The 6,483-nt window shown below is 35.6% G+C and overlaps 2 pseudogenes; both read left to right on the top strand.

Annotated features, from left to right (window-relative positions):
* Positions 1-1,544: 1,544 nt before the first annotated feature.
* Positions 1,545-3,087, top strand: LOC148914951 (uncharacterized; annotated as a pseudogene).
* A 1,672-nt stretch (positions 3,088-4,759) lies between these two features.
* Positions 4,760-6,205, top strand: LOC148914950 (uncharacterized; annotated as a pseudogene).
* The last annotated feature ends 278 nt before the right edge of the window (positions 6,206-6,483 follow it).

The following is a 6,483-nucleotide window of genomic DNA, read 5'->3' as shown; positions in this document are numbered from 1 at the left end:
ATTTATTTCTGGGATTTTTGTAGCCTACGATGGTAGATCAACAGAATGACAAGAATTGTAAAAAACATGACGGTTTATATAGAAAACTGTCTTAACAATAAAATTAGAATGAAATCTTACCAGAGGAAATTCTGTTCGTCATCATAATCGATTCACTAATGTGAGAGAAAGACAATATTTTAGACGTTGATGATGTATGTGTCTTTGTGTCTTTGAGATACACAAAGGCACATACATATCAAAATCCAAAACATTTGCCTCTAAAATTTGACGACGGCAGCCACACATCAACATCCAAAACATTTGCTTTTAGAAAGACAATTTTTTAGAAGTTGATGATGTGTGCATGTTTGTGTCTTTTAGATACACCAACGCACACACACATCAACATCCAAACTATTGCCTCTAGAGAGGTGAGACAGAGCCAAGGCCTGACGTGAGGACGGCAACCAAGGGCAAGAAGAAGTTGGAACCCTAATTGAAAACTGAAAGTGAAAGAACGCTTGAAAAAACCATATTTATACAAATAATCTTCACTATCCACGTCGGTTCTATTACACGTAGCGACGTCTAATTAAAACAATCCACATCGGTGAGTACTAAATTGAGGTCGTATAAACCTACATAACCACGTCGGTTTGGTAAACTAAATTCATCGACTTCTAAAACAAACAACGGCAGTTATACATAAACTAACGACGTGGTGACTTATAACCACATTGTTTTCATAATACCAAAAGTCAATTGGCTTTATTACTAACCACGTCGGTTTCTACTATTATAACATAGTGGTAAGGACATACTAAGGCGGTTTTTCACAAAACCATCGTCATATTGATCTTTTGATCACCTAACCTAAAGTTTTACGTTCTCTCTAACCGATAAAAATTTTCAATTTCCCTCTCATTTCCCAAAAGCTGCGGATTTGAATCTCTTCATCTTCCTCGTCTTCGTCTCCAAAACTCCAAAGTTTACTTCTGAAGAAAACTTTCTTTGCAAGCCAAAGGTATTTTCTCACTCTCTTTTTCTTTTTTCAATATCATTTGAAGTTTTTTTTTTTAAAGAACGAGTCTGGAAACAAGACTCCTTTCAAAATGACGAAATCTTTCACTAGTTTGAATAAAATCACTAGTCCCTTAGTCTCACGATGTGTGAGGACACGGTTTTGTCTTGTATTTGATATTTTTATTCACACACCATGAGGGTAATTAAATTCATGCTATTTTAATAGCATGGATGTACTTAATAACCGACGTGGTGTGAGAGTAAATATGACGTTATTAAGATACAACCGTTTTCTTATTTGAAACGAACGTGGGAGAGAGAAATCTGGGCGGTTTGTTTTGTATCAACTCATAATAAGACGATGGTTTTATCTTATTTTCGTCGTTTTAATTCTCTTACCACGATGTATTTGTACATCCACGGTTCTAAAGAAAATCATGACGGTTTTGTTTTTTTGCAGACGTCTGAACTTTAATATTACGTCATTGTTTTTAATTAACCGTGATTTGTTTGCCTGCAGTTTTTATTTCTCTCTAAACATGGTTTCGAATTCTCAAAGTAAGGAGGCTCAAGTATCAAAAGGTCAAAGCAAGGACCTTGCAGTTTCAAAGGCACAAATGAGTGATGCCAAATCTATTCAAAGCAATCCCGCAAAGAAGATGAGATCTACTTCAACCTTTGAGAAAGACCCAAGCTCTGCGACATTTGATGAGGAGCCAAAATTGACTCGTGGTATCAACACAATGAGCCATGTTGTGAAGAGGAAAATCCAGAAGATTAAGCATGTGGTTGAGTACAATAAAAGTGGTAGACCACATGGCAAGGCTGCTATTGAGATGCAGAGTTACATTGGTGTTTTGGCACGTACCAGAGTCCCTCTTGTGGACAAGAAATGGACTCAATTGCCTAAGGACCTAAAGGAGCAGATTTGGGAAGCTGTTCAAATGGCTTATGTTGTTGGGGAAGGGGGTAAGAAGATGGTCCTGTTGTCTGCCGCCAAAAAATGGAAGGATTTCAAGTCTACCTTAACTAGGCAGTTTATCCTTCCATTTGCAAATGAGAAGGAGAAGTTAAAAGAACCCCCTCAGCTTTATAACTTCATAGAGAAATCCCAATGGGATGCCTCTGTAGCTTCAAGATTATCCCCAGATTTTGAGGCTGTGCATTCTAAGCAGTCACAGAGAAGGGAAAAATGTGAGTACAACCATAGGTTGTCTCGAAAAGGGTATGTTGGTTTGGAGGACGAATTATCAAAAACCATGCCCGGTGAAGAAATCGATCGTTTTCTGCTATGGAAGAAGGCAAGAGAAGCTAAACAGGGAAACATCCTTGAACTAAAGGTTGTAGAGAAGGCAAAATTAATCGTAAGTCTCACTACCTCTGTTCTAAATTTGTAAAACAGTGGTTTTATTTTTCATTTAGACATCGTTCGTTTCAGGTAACCGTCATTAGACATGAAACACCACGACAGTTTTTATTTATTACCGTTTAAAAAGTGATATGACGTTTGTATTTTTTGAAAACCGACGTCTGTATTGAATTACCATGACGGTTTATATTTCTGAGTTAGACATTTTAAATTAAAGTTTTAAACTTCATATTCACGCGCGCGCACACACACACACACACTCTCTCTCTCTCTCTCTCTCTCTATTTCTCTGCAATTGGTTTGTTCACTATTTATGGAAATCCATGAATATTTTGGTTAAGATTTTTTTTTTGGATGTAATTTATTACCAACGTTTGAAATGAATTACTACGTCAGTTTTTTAAATAATCCGTCATCTTCACTAATTTACCACGTCAGTTAATATTTTTTATTTAGGTGTTTATTTTATCTATTTTACAATCTATTCACTCACTAACATTCTCTCTCTCTCTCTCTCTCTCTCTCTCTCTCTCTCTTTTAGGATGATTTAAAAAAACAAGTCTCTGAGGGCACTCTAACTGTCTTTGGAAGCAACGATATTTTGACCATGGCTTTGGGAACCCCCTGAGCATGGTGGGAGAGTCAAAGGTGTTGGAGCTGGGGAAGTTTTCGTCAAGACGAGGACAAAGTGGATAGAAAATTTAAAGGATTGAGGGAAACCTTGTAACCATATAAACTCTTCACATCATATTCATCAAAACTCTCAGAAAACCAGTGTCCTTTAAGCTGGCCAATGAGTGGCCACATTACTTCGAAAGAGAGCACAGATCCAAGAAGCAAGGAAAAGTTTACTAGATGGGAACATATCATGTCTGCTCCAACAAAAGTCATACTAAAATCGAAGTAGAATCTACAATCGATAGTAGCCACAATTTGCAAAGGATCAGTTACAGCTAGCAGAAGCAAGGGAAAAGAGTGATTGAAGACAATCCATTGATATGTACGTGTGTTTCCAAGCTTGCAATCCAAATGTGGGGAATTGGGCGAATCCACATTCTTCTTTGGCACTGTAAAACCACTTGAAAAATCCCCACAAGAAGCTGAATGAAAAGTACTTCATGAACGCATGCACTTACTTCCTACAAATTGTCAGAATTTCTGTTGAGGTTTGATTCTAACATGTCTTTCTATGAAGAAAGAGAGAGGACTATTGGAAGATGTTTACTTAGCCATCTTATCTCCCTGAATGTGGAAGCCATTGATGAGAACAGCAGTTGCCAAACCACTTGGATATGTTAATTTCAGGTCAACCCAGACAACTCATATGTCTTCTTGTTTAATCCCAAGAGTTTCCCTCCATGTTCACCACCATAGCCACCACCTAAAGAACCAGCATCTAGTAGTGCAGGTTATATATTTTCTCTTTTATTTATAATTTGGTTATTCTTACATTTTGAACTGATATTTCTGTATTGGCTATGCAACTAATATTCCACTGTCAAAATTGGTTGTTCCTTGTTCAAAAATGAAAAAGAAAACTGAAAATCTAATTATACTTCTACAAGATAATTCTAAAGAAAAATTCCATTATAGTAATATTTTCTTCTAAGGAAAACTGAAAACTGTTACTGTTGCACTTGTTTCTAAATGAAACACAATTCTGCATTCGAAATTAAACTAGAATATTCTTCCCTTAAATTTTTTTGCTCCATTGAGATAAATAGCTTGAAAACTAATGCATGGGATCAATCAAGAAATTTCAGTAATTATTGCTATCAGTTTCAAAGAAATAATTACTTGGGAAATGCGAGATATCATATTTTTACAGCGAGATAAAAAGGTTTGTACACTAATTTTTATGCATGTTTGATGTAGGTATTGTTTGAGGTGGACTTATCTCATCAAAGATTCTTGAATATGTGGATAAGAAGATGTCAAAGTTATACTCTCAATTCAAGGTTGCATGAACACCACAAGACATGCGGAACACCTGAGGCAGGACGTTCGAATCTCCCACACCCTTATTTATGGAATGGGAGACCAGTGAATCAGTGGTATTGGTCGTGTGATAAAGTTTACAGTGCTAAAGACTTTTTGGTATGTATTCCAGGCACTTTTTTCTTATTTGTGTACAACTACTTATTAAGTATCATAGTTGCCTATTCATTTCCTCGAAGTAATGTAGGAGCTATCCAAGCAAAATGCTGACAATAGGAAGAAGCAAAAATATCACCACAAAGGTGGTGCAAAGCCATTCATCCAACATGCTATGAAGGCCCATAAGGTAAATGAAACTACAGTACATAGCTTAGTAGTTAATTTGGTTATTCTTACGTCAATTGTGTTTGTTTTGAAGGAAAAAAAAATAGAGTGGAGCGCTGTTATCTATGATAGATAATTGGGGAGCTCTCCACAAAGACAAGAAGGGTCAATGGATCAATGATGTTGCTCAAGAGAAACATGTCAGTTACTCATACTTTGTGTTAATTGTTGGCATATTCTAACATTATGCATTGCTTGTTATCCAAAACTATTGGTTTATTCTAAGATTATGCATTGCTTTGTGTTTACCGATTCTTTCACTTGTCTTTCTTCTTTGGAAGTTGACAGAATTTGGAATAGGGGATGATGATTTGTTGGCTAGGAGATTATCTTCTTTTCCTTTTCTTTTGGGTATCTATTTAGTTATGTGAGTTCTATATACCAATATGCTGATTGAATCAATGTAGTCATATGAGAAGACAATATGTGTGGTATGCAAAGCCTTATTTTATTAGTTAAATTTTTAATAATAGATGTCCATGCTTTCTATTTTATAAACTTGGTTGCAATCAAACACTATAACAGATTTTTTTTAACCTCTATTTGTATTTCTGTTTGTATTTATTGCATTTCTGGAATTTTCTTCCTTGTCTGAGATGTCTTTGAAATTGGTTTTTCATATGTGAACTTGAGTTGTCTCCTAGCCTTGAGATGGACAGTTTTGCTTGTGGGAATTAGGTTGGTGCTTAGCATGGTCAATCTTGTTTCCCAAGAAAAATTCATTGACATTAAAAAAGCAAGATTTCAGACAAGTCATACAAATTAAGTATACTAAAAAATAAAAATTTCAGTGGGGGATTCTAGAGATTAAAATTCATATTTTTTTCACTTCAATGCAGGTTTGATGGCATCTTATCTTGTTTGATGTTATGAACTAAAGAGAAAAATCCAATTTTAATTATAATTAGTACAAGAAAGTTGTACAAGGTTAAATGTGTTTTTTTTTTTTTTTCTGATTTGTAAATTCAACACATGCCTACTCCATTTAGTTTTCCGTGTGTGGATTTATGGTCATATGTGTTGCGCACTCAAGTCAGTAACTATGGTTAATTGTGTGGTTTTTCTAAAACTTTATTTAGTAGGATGAGGTGAAGAAAATGCAAGATGAGATTAGGGAGAAGTTGATTCAAGAAGCACCTGAGTGTACTACACCTGATTCTATAAAAGTGCCATTGGATGCTAAGTTTGGAATTATGGTTGAGAAGCTTGGGAGGAAGGGAAGATCAATCTATGGTGTAGGTGTTTTTTCTCACATGGAGACCTCCAGCTCATCCACTTCTTCAATGGCTTCTAAGTTCTAAGTTGAGTGCAATTTATGATCAGCTCAAGATGCTATCAACTAATTTCATCACTTTGTAAAAGGAGAATGAAGATTTGAGAGCCCAATTGAGGTCCGTTTTGACTGCATCTCATGGCCAAACTAGCACCAGCTCTAGAGGTAGTAATGGTGTCCTTTCTGATGATGACTATTATGATGAACTAGCAAACTACAATCTTGATGAGAACTAATTTAGGGATTATATCTTTATGGGAAATACACTTGCTCTCTAGACTTACTTTTGGTTGTACAAAGTCTAGAATTAGTTTGGGATCTTTATTTTGGAACACACTTACTCTCTAGACTTACTTTTGGTTGTACAAAGTCTAGAATTAGTTTGCGATCCTTATTTTGGAACATAGTTGCTCTACACTTACTTTTGGTTGTACAAATTCTAGTATTAGTTTGGGATCTTTATTTTGGAACACACTTGCTCTAGACTTATTTTTGGGTGTACAAAGTCTAGACT

This window comes from Prunus mume, linkage group LG8 (genome assembly GCF_029339155.1).
Source record: "Prunus mume cultivar Tortuosa linkage group LG8, ASM2933915v1, whole genome shotgun sequence".
Lineage (NCBI taxonomy): Eukaryota > Viridiplantae > Streptophyta > Magnoliopsida > Rosales > Rosaceae > Prunus > Prunus mume.
Note: the sequence above shows the minus strand (reverse complement) of the source record. Positions and strands in the feature narration are given on the sequence as shown.